This window comes from Suricata suricatta, chromosome 2 (assembly GCF_006229205.1).
Source record: "Suricata suricatta isolate VVHF042 chromosome 2, meerkat_22Aug2017_6uvM2_HiC, whole genome shotgun sequence".
NCBI lineage: Eukaryota > Metazoa > Chordata > Mammalia > Carnivora > Herpestidae > Suricata > Suricata suricatta.
In genome coordinates, this window is record NC_043701.1 from 107,251,449 (window position 1) to 107,271,874 (window position 20,426).

The following is a 20,426-nucleotide window of genomic DNA, read 5'->3' on the forward strand; positions in this document are numbered from 1 at the left end:
GCTGAGTTGCTTACTAAACATATTCCCCGAGTGCTAGGTCCACTGAGGCACCAGAGGCTCTGTGCTCAGGTATTTGATATCACCTCCATCACCTGGAAGTGAATCAGGCATCGTGTATGATCCAAACTAGAAGGTGAGATGGCAGTGGGGGTGGGGGGAGGAAGAAGGAAGGTGGGGGCAGGGGAGGTACTGGTTGGGGCTGGGAAACACTCATTCCCCGCCCACTAGGTCCTTACTCGTCACAACTGTTCCATCGGCAGGCTGAGTCACACGTATGGCACCTCCCTGCCTGTTCTGGTCCCAGTGTTGTTCCGTTATTTGGTCCTGTTTTCTGACCATGGGCACTGCTGTCTCTGTCTAAATCAATGTCGACTGGTGTCTACAATTCACATGGCTCTTGGAGAAGCTTCCATTTACAGAACAACTCCCAGATAGTAACTGCTCCCGTGGTGACATGCTACAAGACATGACTAAGGTTCCACCCAGCCCTGACGCCGTGTCACCAATGGGGCACCGCGGTGGGGCCTCAGCCAGAGTACAGAGCAGTGGCCCCTTCATGGGAAGTATCCACAGCCTGTAGAATCATGCCTCCCAGGATTTGGGTCAAACCTGTAAACGTGTGAGGGATCTTCATAGTCTTTCCCAGAAGGTGACAGATTCATGCCAAAGTTTGGTTTCTGCGTGATCTGTGTAGTGGGTCACAGTGTCTTTTCCACAAAACTGTGACTCTGGACTCTTGCATATTTTCTCTGCTTCTTTCTACTTTGAGCGGGATGCCGGGGCTCATCCCAGATTGTGCCTGCCATGCCCCCGGGCCCCTCCAAGCACCAGTCCAGGACCTACGCACTTGTGAAATTATTCTGTGGACCCAGTTCTAGGTTGGGGTTCAAACCGAGGTGTGTGGTTCGGTACTGAGGCTCCAGTTCCTGGCTTCCAGTCCACCAAACCGCAGGCCCCTTGTTCCTGCCTGGAAGGCAGCCTCTGCGTGGAACAGCAGAGACGTTGTATGAAAAGACACAACATCTAACACCTGATGGGGACTGCCAAACATCAGTCTTTTTGGAAAGTCTCTGGGGACGTGTAGAGAGCATGGCAGTGAGGAGAGGGCTTCCATCCTGAGTCACCTGAGAGACTCCTGGAAAACTTTTCTCTTCCCACAAAGTATCACTTATCATGAGGACTGTCCCCAGTCCCTCTGTCCCCAGACATTCCCATGTCACTTCACTGCTTGCTCCCCATTCTCCTCTGTTAGCCAAGCCGCGCTCAGCCCTTCCATACCCTTCACGTCATTGGTGTCATTCCCTCCAGGAATCCATGTGGATGACCTTCCTACGCCAGCCCAGGCTCCTACATTTTCTCCACTTCTAATGCTGTCAGAGAAAACAACACACAAGTGGGGAGATAGTGGGTTCTCCTCAGGAAGACTCGTTAGGGGAGAGAGGAGGAAGCCGCAGATGATTAGCATTTCTGTCCCTGTCGCACCACTGAATCACACTTCTAGGGCCCAGTTGAGGGCTTGGCATGAGCTTTTCTTTCCTACGGGCTGTGTGGTCTCTTTTGCTCTGCATAGCTGATGAGAAGTAACATTTTTGCCCCCGATTGGCCAAAGGAACCTGCCCAAGTGCTGGTGCACTTGCTCTCCGCCCCGCGCCTTTGCACAGATAAAGGATGCAACTGGATTGGGAGGTGCACTCTGAAAACGCCCACCTTCCTGCTTTCTGGGCAGATGCGCACAGTGATGGAGGCTTCGGGAACGACGCCCCTTGAGAAGCAGGGCTAAAAATGTCCCACGGGAGTAGGTGACAACGTTTACGGTCCTGAGGCCAGAGCCCAGGTAAGAAATCGTGCAAATGAGGAGTTCCATGTATCAGTTTGAATGCAGCTGGGATGCTGGAGGAACCCATTTAATAGAGACACCCCCTCAGGATGTCTTTGTGGAGGTGTTTTGATCAGCATTTCAAGGAGACAACATCATGTGTTTAAAGAAAGAGGTAGAGGGGCGCCAGGGTGGCTCAGTTGGTTAAGCGTCCAACTTCGGCTCAGGTCATGATCTCTTGGTATGTGGGTTCGAGCCCCGCATCAGGCTCTGTATTGACAGCTAGCTCAGAGCCTGAAGACTGTCTTTGGATTCTGTGTCTCTCCCTGACCCTCCTCTGCTCATGCTGTCTGTATCTCTCACTCAAAAATAAATAAAACATTAAAAAAAAAAGACAAGGAAAAGATAGGTAGAAATTGTGTTTCAGGGGTAGCTTCACCACCCCCAGACACCTGAATACTTGATGTAAAGTGTCAGCCCCTCACAGACGGCTGACATGCAGTGCGTGCAGCGGGGGTGATCACTAAGGGAAATGATTAGGACGCAGGATGTGGCGTGCTGGGTGTTCACACCTGCTCCTGGGTCTGACAGAGCCTTGTGAAGGGACACAACTGCCAGGTTCAGGGACACAGGGAAAAACATTCCAGGAGGGGCTTTGGATAACTGTGCCCATGCCGAGCAAGCTTCTAAATTAAACGTACTACCTGCTTACCTCACCTCAGAGGGATACAGACCCTTCCTTGCCCTAGTGAGTAACGTCTGAATTCTTAACTTTCTGGATTTCAAGGCAACAATTTTAACAAGGAGTGAGGTTGAAGATGTCAGGAGCAGAGATGAACGTGAGGGAAAGCTTGTCCAGGGTGGTGGGGTCGGGTGAGGTGCAGAGGAGGGAATGGACAGCGGTAGGTAAGAAAGACCAAATGGCCCATTTAGAAACTCAGTACTCCAGGCTGCTTACAATTTCCTCCTGGTTCCTTCTAGAGTATTAGTGTTAGCACCGTAGGAGTACAATTGCTAATTTATAAAGAGAATAAGAATAGAGTGCTGATGTAGATGATGTTGGTCAGCCTTTGCTTTCTTTGCCATATTCTATTTATCTAGAATATATTTCATGTGTAGATAAGGAGATTGGTGATATTCACATCTCATTGCATAGAATAACTTTATATTATTTTAATTAATTTTTTATGTACAATTTATTGTCAAGTTAGCTAACATACAGTGTATCCAGTGCACTCTTGGTTTTGGGGGTAGATTCCCATGATTCATTGCTTACATACAAGATGTGGTTTATGTAGACAATGGAATACCACTTGGCAATGAGAAAGAAAGAAATCGTGCCATCTGCAACAACGTGGATGGAACTGGAAGGTATTGTGCTAGGTGAAATAAGTCAGAAAAAGACAGATACATATTTTCCCTCATATGGGAAACTTGAGAGAGAAACTTAACAGAGGACCATGGGGGAAGGGAAAGGGAAAAAATAGCATATAATCATTTGGATGCAATTATAAAGTACCATCAGATTGCCTATGGGTAAGGAAGAAGGAAAATAATGAGTGTGCATGTGTGTGCATGTGGTGTGAGTGTGTACGTGTGTTTGTACGTGTGTGTGTGCATGTGAGTGTGTGTGTGTAGCTTGGAAACACACACACAAGTCAGCTAATGTGTGGCCAGTTCTCAAGAAGAAATGTTATTGCTGTAGTTACAGACTTGTCAGTAACCCATTTTTCCTTTTCTTTCTACTTTCTGATTTCCTTGTTGTCTCACAGAGGATACAACACTTTCCCTTCAGGGTGATATTCCCTTCCTTACCTCATCCTTTCACTGCATAGAGGAAAAATACCTCTATGCCCATGGCCGTGTCTGTACCCGTAGCCACACCCCCACTTCGCCAGGACTGTGTCTACCCTCGCTGCCGTGGCTCACAATACAAACTGTGTTTTCAAAGATGAGAATGAAATACTTTCATCTTCTCACATTTCTAGGTTAATAATCTTGCCCTACCTCACTCTTTTCAAGCACCCTTGGATGGTATTGTTCATTCTCGAGAGCATGCCCAGAAAAGGACTAAGAAGGTAAGATCCGGGGCCAAGAGCCTGAGGCCACGGATTAAAGCCAGTGAGCCTGAACGGCAGTGTGGCAATAAACAGACCCACCGAGTGAGAAAAGCAAAGCCGGTTATTCAGACCTCACTTTACGCCATCGCTTGTATTGGGGTAAAGACTCAAAGATGGCGGAGTGGGAAAGCTTTGTAGTCCATAAAATCGAAGTTTCCAGGCCTTCCCAGAATGGATGCTGTCGTTCTGGGGTGGCTGGAGGTGGGCTAAGTGGAAGAGGACATCCTACATGGCTGGTTAGGACTGCATTTCTGGCTTTCTCTCATTGGTCATGAATTGGAAGCAGGAACGAAAATTAAGGAAGCTGTTTGTTAGTAATGTTCTGGCCATTTGGGGCTGTTACAGGCATTTTCTGGCTCCCTGGATTGTTACCAGAGACAGAAACCTGACTTCCTAAGTCTGACAGGCAGCAGGCTGGCTTCCTAAATGTACATAGGAGTTGGTTTCCTGAACAGGTCACTGCAGGTGGTGGGTCAGAGTTTTATTTTGAATGCACAGTCTAGTCGCTCTCCGTCTGTGCATTCAGTCTCTCAGCAGGGTCGCAAGGTGCCAGAGGTAGAGAGCTTGGCTGTAAAGCCAACAGCAGGGAGAGCAGAAATTTCCAAAGGCCCAGAAACTCAGTCTGGATTATTCACCAGTTTACGTCACCTTGTGCGTCAGCAACCAAAGCACCGCTGATGCTTGGGTATTGGGATGGAGGCCTCCCACTGACTCTCCCATCCCACACAATTGCTGGTCATGCCGGCCAGGGGCTGCTGTCTCTGAGCCCCACTCCCATGCTGTGGCCTGGGTACCTTCTGGGTCACTGCGGTGGCAACAGAAAGAGAGCACTCCCCTCTCTTGGGCTATGATTGTTTTGTAATTTATTCAGAAAGAGGGCACTGTGTACCCACAATGCCAGACCAAAGCGTCTAAAAACTATCTGCAGACTGTGAGCATGTTAAACGTGGCTCCCAACCTTCCTATCCATCGGAATGAGGTCGGCCCAACCGTCCAGCTCCCTGAAAATGAGACAGTGAGCTGGGAAGGCTGTTTTCTTCTTCTCTTCTTAATATGATGTGGCCTGAGTCTTCTCCTCTCCACACCAAACTCTAGGGTTCCAAAGCTTTGAATAATAAAAACAAAGATCCTTTTGGCATTAGAGATTGAGAATCTAATCAGAGGGCTAATTAAAGAGCCATTATGAAGCAGCTGACTACAGGCCTATTTAAGGGATGCCTGAGTGTCTCAGTTGGTTAAGTGTCTGACTTCAGCTCATGTCATGATCTCACGGTTTGTGGGTTCAAGCCCTGTGTCCGGCTCTGTGCTGACAGCTCAGAGCCTGGGCCCTGCTTTGACTTCTGTGTCTCCCTCGCTCTCCGCCCCTCCTCTGCTCATGATCTGTCTCTTTCTCTCTCAAAAATAAATAAGCATTAAGATTTTTTTGTAAAAAATATAAAGGGTCATTTAATAGACAACTGAATGGAAAACTAAGTGAAGAAATGATCAAGTTGAAAACCCAGCTTAAATGTCATTGCCCCCAGGAAATTTGCCACACAGTCCAGGTCTGAGTGGTGCTCCGTGGTCACACCACCCCCAACCCTTGTATGTCGTATGAAAGGTTTCTGTATCTCATATGAAAGGACGTGCCTGGTAAATGGGGATGATCTCCCTGCCCCTCGCTTCCCTTACTCTGTAAGCAGCTTGGAGGCAGGGGCCACCTTGTAGCTCTGCGTCCCCAACACTCTGGACCTGCGCAGAGCAAGGACCTGCAAGGGAAAGTTGGCCATTTGGGAATATTGGCAAGAATCTTCCTACTGTCACTATTCCTGTGTTATTTTCCTTTAATGATTAGGCAAAGGTTTTTTTGTTCTGTTTTTGTTTTTAATTTTAGTCTACCGTGCATGAACCATTCATAAAAAGTGACCAAATAATATAATATTCTCTCATCCCTGTGAGGCATTTGGATCAGAGCACGGGATCAGGCTATGCTGATAGCTTCAGGTAAACAGAATTCATGCCAGTGAAGTTCCCATGTAAAGAAGCGGTTGTCAGGGTGGGAGATGTTTGGATGGTGTGGGTCACAGGGAGAGTTTCCAGCACAGTCATAGGGGCAGCATCTGAGGGAAAAGCGAACAAAGGTGATGGGGATTTGGGGCTAAGGACAACCGTGAAGATGTTGGATTCGAGCGCCTGCCAGACATCCAAGTGGGGCTCAGGAGAAAGGTTTGCCCTGAAAATATGGATTTGGGAGTCAGCAGTGCAGGAGTGTAATTGAAATCTCTCAATGAATGCTTCCGTCTGGGTCCAGTGACTAGTAATAGAAAGACTAAGACCATGCCCTGGGAAACATACATGTAACAGACAAGAAAAGAAAACTGCCAAGACTACAGAGAAGTATCTGGAAAAGTAAGAGGAAGTAAGAGTAGGAACCAGGAGACCGATTCTTTAGAGATTGTAAAGGCATTGCAATCATTATTCTATAAATCTCAGAGGTCAGTCTTGACCTTTATGAAAAGTTACTTATATAGTTACTTGTTCTCTGTGGGGAAGAGAAGAAATGAATGTCTTCTATTTTTAAGCCCAAGGACCTTCCCAAAAGCCCAACAGACTGAACAATATAGACAATAGTTTTTAGATGTACAAATACAAGTTTTCTTTGCTTGCAAAATAATAATAAATAGCAATCACCTGTACTTGCAAGATAAACATCAGTGAAATGATATCCTGTTTCTTTTTAAGAACAGAGACCATTGTACAAAATAACCAGAACCATTTCTATAAACATATGATCAGCCCAGCTATTTTGTAAGATCCTAATGGCTCACGACACCCACACTGCCTATAGAAATGGTGTTTCCTCAGTTCAGTTCAGAGACCAAGTGATATTTGGATGGGAAGAAGGCTCACCTCGAATCAAGCCTGTCAGCTGATGTTTCCTGTCCTGTGACAAGATAGCCATAGAGGAAAGAGGTGGCATATGGCCCTCGGGAGGCAGAAGTCTTCGTCTCCTGGGTCAGGGGGCAAGGAAGAAAGTATGGCAGAGGGCACACAGAAGACTGTTGGGTTGGTAGTAAGAAGTTTAGGGCTTCTTTTCTCAAGAGCTTCTGTTTTCTCTGAAGTAGAAGGGGAGGTAATTTGCTGAATGAGAATGGGAAGGAATGCCTGAAGAGAATGCACAAAGGTTGAATGTTTTGTTTTGTTTTGTTTTGTTTTGTTTTGTTTTGTTTTGGTGGGGGACAGAAGGGAAAGTTTACCAGGGAATACAGGATCTCCAGGCGGTTACTTTGGCGGGGGACCACTTTAGACGTACCTTTTTAAAACAAAGCCATTCTTATTCCTTTCATCTGAAAAATCTGAATTTTATCTCCCGTTTTTGCAAATAATCGTCATGTGTGTTTTCATTTAGGAATAGGACTTCTGCCAAGGCTCCTGTGGCTTAAAGGAATAGCTTCCTTCTTGATGGTTCAGAATGCTGTTCTTATTTATATATTTATTTATTTTTAAATTTACATCCAAGTTACTTAGCAATAGTGTAATTATAATATCAGGAGTAGAACTCAGTGATTTCATCCCCTACGTATAACACCCAGTGCTCATCCCAACAAGCATCTTCCTTAGTGCCCCTTATCCATTCAGCCCATCCCCCTTCTCACAACCCCTCCAGCAACCCTCGGTTTGTTCTCTGTATTGAAGAGTCTCTTATATTTTGTTCCCCTCCCTACTTTTTAAATATATTTTTACATTAATTTTGCTTCCCTTCTCTTATGTTTATCTGTTTTGTATCTCAAATTCCACATATGAGTGAACTCATATATTTGTCTTTCTCTGACTTATTTTGCTTAGCATAACATTCTGGCTCCATCCATGTCACTGCAAATGGAAAGATTTCATTCTTTTTGATAGCTAAGTAATATTCCACACACCCTACCCCCCCCCCATATAGACACATAGACACACCACATCTTTATCCATTCATCAGTCGATGGACTTTTGAACTCTTTCCATACTTTGGCTATTGTTGATAGTGCTGCTATAAACATTGGGGTGTATGTGCCCCCTTCAAATCTATATTTTTGTATAAAGGAAAATTTTTGTATTAAGTAAATATCTAATAGTGCAATTGCCAGATCATAGGGTGGTTCTATTTTTAATTTTTTAAGGAATCTCCATCCTGAGTGTCTGTGTTCCAGAGTAGCTGCACCAGTTTGCACTCCCACCAGTAGGGGAAAAGGGTTCTTCTTTCTCCGCATCCTCGCTAACATCTGTTGTTTCCTGAGTTGTTAATTTTAGCCACTCTGGTGTGAGGTGGTATCTCATTGTGGTCTTGATTTGTATTTCCCTGATAGTGAATATGTTGAGCATGTTTTCATGTGTCCGTTAGCCATCTGGATATCTTTGTTGGAAAAGTGTTCACGTCTTTTGCCCATTTTTAATTGTTTTTTTGGATGTTGAATTTGATAAGTTCTTTATAGAGCTGGGATACTAACTCTTTATCTGATATGTCACTTGCAAGTATCTTCTCCTATTCCATTGGTTGCCTTTTAGTTTTGCCACCTGTTTCCTTTACTGTGCAGAAGCTTTTTATCTTGATGAGGTCCCACTAGTTTGTTTTTGTTTCCCTTGTCTCCAGAGACATGTTGAGTAAGAGGTTGTTGCGGCCAAGGTTAAAGAGATTTTTGCATGCTTTCTCCTTGAGGATTTTGATGGCTTCCTGTCTTACATTTAGGTCGTTTATCCATTTTGACTTTCTTTTTGTTTATGGTGTGAGAAAGTGGTCCAGGTACATTTTTCTGAATATCGCTGTCCAGTTTTCCCAATACCGCTTGCTGGAAAGACTGTCTTTATTCCATTGGACATTCTTTCCTGCTCTGTCAAAGATTAGTTTGCCATGTTTGTGGGTCCATTTCTGAGTTCTCTATTCTGTTCCATTGATCTGTCTGTTTTTGTACCAGTACCATACTGTCTTGATGATTACAGCTTTGTAATACAGCTTGAAATCCAGGCTTGTGATACCTCCTCTGGCTTTGGTTTTCTTTTTCAGAATTGCTTTGGCTATTTGGGGTCTTTTTTGGTTCCATACAAATTTTAGGATTGTTTGTTCTAGCTCTGTGAAGAATGCTGGTTTTAGTTTGATAAGGATTACATTGAATATGTAGATTGCTTTGGGTAGTATTGACATTTTAACAATATTCTTCTAATCCAGGAGCATGGAATGTTTTTCCTTTTATGTGTATGTCTTTACTTTCTTTCATAAGCTTTCTATAGTTTTCAGTGTATAGATTTTTTTTACCTCTTTGGTTAGGTTTATTCATGGGTATTTGATGGGTTTGGGTGTGATTATAAATGGGATCAATTCCTTGATTTATCTTTTTGTTGCTGTATTATTTGTGTATAGAAATGCAACTGATTTCTGTTCATTGATTTTATACCCTATGACTTTGCTAAATTCATGGATCAGTTCTAGTAGTTTTTGGTGGAATCTTTTGGTATTTCCATATAGAGTATCATGTCATCTGTGAAGAGTGAAAGTCTGACTTCCTCCTTGCTGGTTTGGATGCGTTTTATTCCTTTGTGTTGTCTGATTGCTGAGGCCATGACTTCCAACACTATGTTGATTAAGAGTAGCAAGTGTGGACATCCCTATAGTGTTCCTGACCACAGGGGGAAAACTCTCAGTTTTTCCCCATTGGGGATATTAGCAATGGGTCTTTTGTACATGGTTTTTATGACCTTGAGGCATGTTCCTTCTATCCCTACTTTCTTAAAGGTTTTTTATTAAGAAAGGATGCTATATTTTGTCAAATGCCTTCTCTGCATCTATTGAGAGGATCATGTGGTTCTTGTTCTTTCTTTTATTAATGTGATGTATCGCATTGATTGATTGTGGATATTGAACCAGCCCTGTGCTTGATGCTTTTCTTATTTTGAGCACCTGCCCAGACATGTGGGCAGTCCATCATGCTGCACAGCCTGGTGCCTCTCCTCTTGCAGGAACTCCCAAGAGATCATAATCTCAATGACTGCGAATACTGTCTGTACCCACAAGCAATATGCTAGTTTCCTCCTCCATCTTTGGGGGCAATCGTTGACTGCTATGATTTCTCTTTCCTGTATCCAGATGGTCTGCTATTTGTCTTATGTATGGCACGCCAAATGAACTATGAATGCCTCAAGAGGATTCCATCCTTAGCTATCATTTGCCAACCTGAAAATCTCTGTCAGTTCACCTTGATTCCTTTCTCAAAGGTGCTCAATATTCCTGTGGCCTCACAGGCTGCTCTCTTCCATCTGGAATCACACCACTGGTGTCTATTGTTGCCTGATCCTTTGTGGCACAGAAAATCATTCAAGTGTGACAAGTCTGGTCCATGAGGCCATACTCCTCTTTCTATTGTACGGATTCTCTGTAGAGCCCACTTCCCAGGTGTTATTGCTTGAATTAAAATAAATACTTATCATCCATTTTGTACCTTGTTGAGTCCACTATCTCTAAAAGCAGAGAATATCACCAGATCACCAGAAGAGATAATGCAGCTCTGTTCAGTACTACTCATCCTATTAGCTATTGACCAGGAACTGAGGACTGACCCACTATAGATGTTCCCTTAGTGTCTTCATTTTGGGTCTGCTCAGAAGAAACAGGCCCATTCCTACACGAAGTAGTATACTCTAGCTTTCAATGACTGCCAGGGATGTCACCTTCATTGATCTCCAGGATTCTCTTTCTCCAATTAGAGAGTGGGGTGTTTTATGCAAATTTGGCACATAGGCAGTAATGACAGCCACTGCCACATAAACAACAGCCATTAAGGATCAAATGCTCATGTGTTTACGTGTATAGTATGTTCATTCACTAAACCTGTTCAAGATTGCTTTGACATTGCAGCAAGGGAAGGAAGGTGAATGAAATGTGGTCTGTCTTGACATGATCTATACCATTTAGCGGAAGCCGGAGTCGCAAGCCATCCTTTGATTTAGAGCAACAAGGCAGCATCACAGTGTAGGGGCATGGAGACTGGACTTGGCTATGAAGAATTAAGAGGAGTTAGGACAAGGGGAAGGATCTGGGGAAGAGCACGAGGATTGGACAGTGCAGCGGCAGTGGGAGGCATAGGAATGGAGGATCAAGAGCTGAGTTGGGTAGACTTCTGGGGTTACATTGTTTAGTGGCTTGAAGTTCATGGTAAGGAATTTGGTATTTTGTGTAACCAAATGAGTACCTCTTAAATATTTTTTGAAGCAGAAAGTGATAAAATTAGACTTGTACTGACAGTGTTGTGGTTCTTTTATATTTTCCTGGTGTTGTGTATGTACTTGTGTGCTGCCTGCATTAACCCTACATCATTTGGCAGCAGGAGCTGTGTATGTGTGACTTGATTTCTACAAGGCTTAGTAGAGTGTCCAGCACTGATCTTTGCTTTATTGTTTGATGATTCTTCCTGGGACTCAATGATCCTTCAGATTCCTTTCAGCTCAGAAATTCTGTAAGTCTAAGATAATAAGTGTTCATTACTAATATTAGGGTTCCCCAGAAGAGAAAAAGAGAGAGAGAGAGAGAGAGAGAGAGAGAGAGAGATGGAGAGAGATGGAGAGAGATGGAGAGAGATGGAGAGATAAAGAAATTTTTAAAATTGGCTTATGGGATTGTAGAAAGTAACACGATCAAAATCTGCAGAGTAATCCAGCAGGCTGGAGATGAGAGAGAGAGAGAGAGAGAGAGATGCTTCTGCAGCTCAAGTCCAAAAGCTGTCAGCTGGGGTGCTGGATGGCTCAGTGGGTTAAGTGCCCACTTTGGCTCAGGTCATGATTTCATGGTTCGTGGGTTCGAGCCCTGCATCAGGCTCTGTGCTGACAACTCAGAGCCTGGAACCTGCTTCAGATTCTGTATCTCCCTCTCTCTCTGACGCTCCCCTGCTTGTGCTGTCTCTCTCTGTCTCTCAAAAAGAAAAAAAAAAAACATTAAAAATTTTTTAAAAAGTGAGAACAAAAGTTGTCAGCTGGCAGAATCCCTTCTTGCTCCGGGAGATAATTCTGTTCTACTGTGTAAACCTTCAACTAATTAGGTGAAACCCACACACATTATGAAAGGCAATCTGCCTTGCTCAACCTATTCATCTAAACGTTAACCTCATCCCAAAATACCCTCCCAGAAACACCCAGAATAATGTTTGACCAAATATCTGGGCACCATGGCCCAGCCAAAATGACATGTACAATTAGCCATTATAACGACCTGAATGTGGGGAACAATGATGCTATGTTGATTTCATTTTATGTAAAAAATAAAATACATATATTTTGAGATTTAACCAGAGATGGCAGTGGTGTACTGTTCATTTCTATGTAATACTATAGGTGAGTGAAATATATAGTGGTGGGTACATTTCTGTTGGCTTCTTTCACGTGCTGCGCTCAGAGAGCACAGCACACTGAACAATGACGGTGAGTGTTGTCCTTGTCATTTTGAAAACCATTCAAAGAACAGGCCGTATCAACTGTGAATGCAGAGAACTTCCACTTTAAAAATCACGTGTAACTGGTGAGCTCTTTGCAGCCTCTCATAAACACACTAAAATACTTGTAATACTAGAGAAAGAGAACATTTATCTTAATTGTGAAGTTTAACACCGATACTCAAGCTGTTGCCATTATGTTTGATGCAGAAATGAATGTATCCTTAAAAAGTATGAATTAGCAAAACTAACTCAAAACTGACAATTTAAGCAGAGAAAAACCTATGAAAGATTTAGGGGGAAAGCCAACCAATTTTTTTCTTTCTCTTCTGGTCTGTTTCATATTGAACTTCACTTCTTAGCATTAAACTTAATATTTTATGTGTACTATTGAGTCTCAATGGTTGGTTCAGCCCAGAGAATTCATAAGCTGAAATTGATTTCAGGAACCCGTTGTGAGAGCTGTGTTCATGAAACTATTTGGAAAATATTGCTATCAATAAAATTGTACTCTGAATATAGATAGGGTGATCAGAAATAAAATGCTAGAAAATTAAATTCAGTGGTACATTATAAAATAGTTAAGGGGTAGTTTAATGTTAGGCAGTCTGTTAAGTCATCCCTTCAGTTGGTCCAACAAAAAATCATATAATTTCCATTTATTGCCTAAAAGTGAGTAAAGTTTAACATTAATTTAAGATTTTTGTAAGTCTTTAGAAAATTAAGAATGTAATGACATGTTCTTCCTGTGATAAAGAGCTTTATCTTGGGGCACCTGGGTGGCTCAGTCGGTTAAGTGTCCAACTTCGGCTCAGGTCATGATCTCACGTTCGGGGGTTTGAGCCCCGCATCGGGCTCTGTGCTGGCAGCTCAGAGTCTGGAGCCTGTTTCAAATTCTGTGTCACCTTCTCTCTCTGCTCCTCCCCAGCTTGCACTCTGTCTGTCTCTCTCTTTCTCTCCCAAATAAATATGTTTTAAAAAGAGCTTTATCTTGATCCAGTAATCCATATCTCACTTAACAATGAGATACTAGAGTTGTTTCCATTAAGATCAGGAGTAAGTCAAGAATATTTTCTAGGATCATCATTATTTAATATTGTTTGAGACATTCTGGCCAATGAAATTATGTATAAAATAGAAATGAGTAACTCTGAAAAGAAAGATGAAAACTTTTCTTACAGTTTATGTGATAATATTTCTAAAAACCAGATGGGCACCTGTGTGGCTCAGTTGGTTAAGTGTCTGACTTGATTTTGGCACAAGTGATGATCTCATGATTCATGAGATCAAACCCCGCATCAGGCTCTGCACTGTCAGTGCAGAGCCTGCTTGGGATTCCCTTCTTCTCTGCCCCTCTCCAACCATGCATGCAGCGCTCTCTCTTTCTCTCTCTCTCTCTCTCTCTCTCTCAAAATAAATAAACATTAAAAGATAAATAATAAAATAAAAAACATAAAGTCCATTGAAAATTGCTCTTAAGCATTAAATGAGATGGCTGAAAGGGCAAGACATAAGATAAACATATAAACCTAATAGTTTTTCTTTATATTAATAATAACTGAGTACATAGTATAATGAAAATATATTTCTTTTATCAAAGCAATAATGAAAAAATTCTTTATAAATCTAGAAATGTTTTGCAAAAGAACAGTCATTTTAAAAAATGTTGATCTTGGGGTACCTGGGTGGCTCAGTTAGCGTCTAACTTAATTTTGGCTCAAGTCATGATCTCACACTTCATGAGTTCCAGCCCCACATCAGCTGCTCTGTACTGGCAGGGTGTCTGCTTAGGATTCTCTTTCCCTCTCTCTCTGCCCCTTCCCTGCTTGTGCTCTCTCTCTCTGCAAATAAACATTTAAAAAATTATTTTATTTCACTTCTAGGGAGAATCTTGAAGAAAAATGATCTCATAAAGCAGGTTGGCAGTTGGCAGAGGCAGAGGGTAGGGGAGCGGGTGAGGTAGGCTGAAGGGGGCGGGATCAAAGATATCGACTTCCAGTTATAAACTACGCAAGTCTCGGGGACATAATGTACGACGTGGTGACTGTGGCTAATAGCACCCTGTTGTAGCTGCTGCGGGTAGACCTTAAAGGCTCTCATCACAAGAAAAACAATGGTAACTGTGTATGGTGACTGGTGTTAGCCAGACTTATTGTGGTGTCATTTCACAGTATATACAGATAGTGTATCATTATGCTATACCCATGAAACCAATATAATGGTATATGTCAAGTATATGTCATTATAAAAAAAAATCCTGAAAGCCCTAGGAGACGTTTTGAGTAATTGCCCCCTTTATGTATAAGAAGCTTTTGTAAACAAATTAAAATATTCATATCCCAGTAGAAAAACTATGCAAAAGCCATAAAAAAGTCCACCAAAGAAACACAAATGCTTAATAAATGTAATAAAAATGTTCACCCTATTAAACAGAAAAAATAAAAATGAAAATAAGATGCCTGTCAGATTACTATACATTTAGAGAATTTAAATTATAATACTTGATATTGCTGAAGATAAAGTAAGAGGAACGTCCTGTTGTACTGTCAGTGGAATTGTAAATTGGGACTATTTCTCAGGAAGGAATTTGGCAGTTTAAGTTAAGAACCTTGAAAATTTCCTAACCGTTGATCGGTCATAACCACCCTAAAGAAATAGTGAAGGATAGGGGCGCCTCAGTGGCTCAGTCAGTTAAGTGTCTGGCTTTGGCTCAGATCATGATCTCATGGCTCGTGGGTTTGAGCCCCACGTCGGCTCTGTGCTGACAGCTCAGAGCCTGGAGCCTGCTTTGGGTTCTGTGCCTGTCTATCTCTGCCCCTCCCCTGCTCTCACTGTCTCTCTCTGTTTCTCAAAGATAAATAAAAAACGTAAAAAAGAAAAAAAAAGAAATAGTGAAGGAAAAAGCCAAAGAGTTATGTATAAAGTTTTAACTATAATATTTATGACAAATGAAACTGGAACTAACTGAATATACAATGAATTGAGATATATGCAGAAATGAAATGGGGAATATCAGCTGAAATGGAAATTAATATAATTAAACTAAAAATTGCGATATAAAATCATATGTAAGAGGTGTCTGGGTGGCCCAGGCGGTTAAGCATCTGACTTCGGCTCAGGTCATGATCTCACAGCTTGTGAGTTAGAGCCCCGCATTGGGCTCTGTGCTGACAGCTCAGAGCCTGGAGCCTGCTTCAGATTCTGTGTTTTCCTCTCCCTCTGCCCCTCCCCAACTCACGCTCTCTGTCCTCTCAAAAATAAATAAATGTGAAAAAAATTAAGATAAAAACCATGTATAAATAACCTATAACTGAAGCTTCTCAAAAAGTATATGTGCAATTAAAATATTAACTCTTTAAAGAGGACAAGAAATGAGATTTCAATTACATTATTTTAATTTTATTCTTTATACTTGTCTGTGCTGTATAAATTTCTAGAATGAACATGTAACACTTCTACATAAGAATCATAATATGAAATTTTAAAATATTTATACAGTCATACCTCATTTTATTAAGCTTCACTTTATTGTGCCTCAGAGATACTGTATTTTCTGCAGAATGAAGGTTTGTGGCAAATCTGTGCTGCACTCGTCTGCTTGACATCTTTCTTTGAACAGCGTCTGCTCACTCCGAGCCTCTGTGTCATATTTTGGTAATTCTGGCAATATTTAAAACTTTTCCTTATTATTACATTTATTATGGTGATCTATGATCAGTGATTATGACTTGCTGCAGACAGATGTTGTTAGCAGTAGAATTTGTTCTTACTTGTGTTAGTGGTAATGAGGTGTCACACCTCCTTTTCCCTATGGCGGGGGGGGGGTCAGAAATAAACAGCCAAAACAGAGGTTTAAATAAGATTCAGAGTCTCAGCATAGCACCAAATGTCATGGTTTGAATAGAAAATTTCTCATCCTACCAAGAGCCACTAAGATCTTAAACAGAATGAAAAAAGACACCAATTAGAAGACAGAGATTGATGGAATGGATTTAGAAAACACAACCCAATTATATGCTGTCTATAAGAAACTCACTTCAAATATATCAGTGCAGGCAGGTTGACAGTAAAAGAATAGGAAAAACGTACCACACAAACATGAACCAGGGCAAAGCAGGAGTAGTTATATTAATAGCATCTAAAGTTGACTGCAGAGCAAAGAAAATTGCTAGAGACAGAGTGGTACATTATATAATGGTAAAGGGGTCAATCCACTGTGAAAATGTAACAATTCTAAACGTGTGTGCACCAAACCAACAAGCTGCAGTATGTTTGAAGTGAAAATTCGTAGATGCTGCAAAGAGAAATAGACAAATCCATAATTATATTTGCAGACTTCAATACCTTTCTCTCAACAGTTGACAGAACAGCTATAAGAAAGTCAGCAAGGACATCAAAGAGCTCAACAACATCATCAACCAACAGGATCTGACATTTGTAGAACACTCCACCCAACAACTGAATTCATATTCTTTTCAAGCTCCCTATGAGTAGAATGAAAAGATAGGCTATAGCCTAGGAGGAAATATTCGCAAACCATATGTCCCAACAAGGGCTACATCTAGAACATATAAAGAACTCTCAAAAATCAAACAATCCTCAAAAAATCCAATTAAAAATGGGCAAGGGGTGCCTAGGTGGCTCAGTCGATTGAGCGTCTGCCTCTTGGTTTCGGCTCATGATCCCAGGGTCATGGGATCAAACCCCATGTTGGGCTCTGTGCTGGGCATGGAGCCTGCTTAAGATTCTCTCTATCCCTCTGCCCTTCCCCCACTCTCACATGCTACTATATTTTCTGTATTTGTGATCATATACATATGTATATTATATTCCACATATAAGAGAGATCATTTGATATTTGTTTTTATCTGACTTAATTTCACTTAGCATAAAGTCCTCAGAGTCCATCCATATTGTCACAAATGACAAGATAGCATTCGTTTTTATTACTGAATAGTACTCTAATGGGTGCGTGTGTGTGTGTGTGTGTGTGTGTGTGTGTGTGTGTATACATATATAACTTTTTAATTTATCCATGGACATTCAGGGTGTTTCTGTACCTTGGCTATTGAAATAATGCTGCAATGAATATCTTATTAGTGTTATCATTTTCTTTGAATAAATAGTGGAAGTAGAATTCCTGGACCATATGGTAATTCTATTTTTACTTTTTTGAGGAACCTCTGTACTGTTTTCCACTGTGGATGCACCAGTTTGAGTTTCTACCAATGGTATACTAGTGTTTCCTTTTCTCCACATCCTCTCTAACTGTCACAGACTTTGAGTCTGGAGTTCACTCTTGTCCAGCAAGAGAGTAGACACAGAATTAAATGTGAGAGAGGCTAATGTCTGGGACAAGAGCCCCAAGGAAGTGTCCTTGTTCTGCTTTTTAGGATCAGAAGGCTTATAAACATGATGGGCATGCAGAAAAAGACAGTGAAACAGTTATCATTAACTCAAGTGTGAGAGAGAAAAGGGGTTTCGAAGATGTGCCGTGTTAGGGGTTTGGGTCAATACAATATAAAATCCCAGTGCACCGAGCAGATAGCTGTTTATTGGCAGGCACAAGGTGGCACTTCTCTTTATTTTAACTTGCCTAGGGGGATAAGACAGAGCAAGCTACCTCAAGGTCAACAAGGCCCCTTTCTTTTGCTAATTAGCTCTGCTCTGGGCAAATTCACCCAGCTGTGGTAGTCTGTCACTCTGTTTACCTATTTATCTGTCCTGGATGCTTTAGTGCTAAGCCTTGTTAACCCATTGGTGCAAGCTCAGGGAGTTCCTAAACTTATTCCCCAATCTAACGCTTGTTATTTCTTGCCTTTTTAATAATAGCCATCTTAACAGCTGTGAAGTAATAACTCATTGTAGTTTTAATTTGCATTTTCCTAATGATTAATGATGTTTAACATCAGCCATCTGTATGTCTTCTTTGAAAAATGTCTTTTCAGATCTCATGCCCATTTTTTAACTTTTTTTTTTTTTTTTTTGCTATTGAGTTGTATGAATTCTTTAGTACTTTGGATATTAACTCCTTATCAGATATATAATTTGCAAATATTTTCTCCCATTCTGTAGGCTGTCTTTTCATGTTTTGATGGCTTTTTTTGAGGTGCACAGCTTTTTAGTATGATGCAGACCCACTTATTTATTTTTGTTTTTGTTGCTTTTGCTTTGATGTCAGACTCAAGAAATCATTGCCAAGACCTATGTCAAGGAGCTTATTCCTATGTTTTCTTACACAATTTTTATAGCTTCAGGTGATAATACATTCAAGTATTCACTCCATTCTGAGTTGATTTTTGTGTATAGTGTAAAACAGTGGTTGAGTTTCACTCTTTTATGTGTGGCTGTCCAATTTTTCCAGCACCATTTATTAAAGAGATAGACTCTCCTTATATATTCTTGGATCTTTTGTCATAAATTACTTATGTGTGGGTTTCTTTCTGGGCTCTGTCTTCTATTTCATTGATCTATGTATGTTTTTATGCCAATACCATATTGTTTTGATTACTATAGTTTTGTAATATAATTTGAAATTAGGGAGCATGATGCTTCTAGCTATGTTCTTCCTCAAGACTGCTTTGGCTATTCAGATTTTTTTTGACATGCCATAGAAATTGTAGTAATTACTTTAAGTGATTTTAATGATTTTTAAAGCAATTTTCCCAGTAGGGCACAGAAAACCGTAAATTATTTTTAAAAGTCAAAAGGTCTTTATGAATATAGACACCCTATCCCAAGTCTCATGTTAGAAAATCATCCTTGAAATTTTATCTTTATATCTTAAGTAATATTTTGCATCCCATGGTTTTGAGTTATCTAGTAATTTATTATTTATTTGTTTCTTTACTTTGCAGGGGGGTGGTGGGAGAGGGGCAGACAGTCAGGGAGAGAAAATCCCAAGCTGGCTCCATGCTCTCAGGGTAGAGCCCAACATGGGGCTCAATTTCACAAACTGTGAGATCATGACCTGAGCTGAAATCAAGAGTTGGATGCTTAACCAACTGAACCACCCAGGCACCTCAAGTTATCTAGCAATGTGAATGATGTGAAAATTATACATGTATTTTATAAAGAGATTAAAATACTCAAAGCTGGACATCTTTCTTCATCTGACATTAGTGCTCTGGACATGAGAATAAACCCAGCTATTTCTGACAGATATTAAATGATTCCTTGGTTTATAAACTTCAAAAGTCTTGCTTTTTATCCTTAAATCTTATTATGGTCCCTTATAAATGAACATCAAAGGCAATGTTCTGATTAATTTTGCTCATTGAACAGTTTAATACCTACACTTGACCCTATACTGACTCAAATTAAGTGATTTAGCTTATTTCTTTGCCTCTCATTTCAAAGCCATGTTATTTAATAAGCCTGTAATGGTAGAGAAATCGTGCCTTGACTTCAAACATTGGGCAAAAGTGATCTTACCTACCAACCAAGATGGCTTGTCTTGGTTCTTTCATACTTTTGGTAACAACTGTAGTTTTCTGAAATCGTGTCATTATTTTACCACCCAGTTTGTATTCATTAAGAATGCTGTCATATATAAAGAGAATAATGATACTCAGGAAGGAATGATTCTGGTCCATATCTCATGGTGACTTTGAAGACAGCTACTGGGGGAAAAAACATTGGAATATTAAGTCGAATATCTGGCAGGAAAGAATGTTTGTCCTCTAGGATCATGAGCTTTCTATAGATAGTTTTTCAAGTTCTACCTGAAACTCAGAACAGGAAAGGAATATTGAAAAAGCATATAGCATATCACTAACATAATACAAATTAAACTTAAAAAAACACCCTATATCCTTTCCATCTTCCTCATAGACAGAATGTTGTTTATTTCATAAGTGATTGATAAGGCTTTGGATCATAAAAACAGAGGCAGTTTTAGAGTTAGTATTCTTTTTGCTCAGTAATATGATCAATTATAAATAAGGAAACAGGAAATGTGTGATTTGTTTCCCAGATATTTTAGAATTTTCCCCAAATTTGTAGTTCTAAACATGACTGGATAGACTGTGTACACACAGACACATGCACACACAC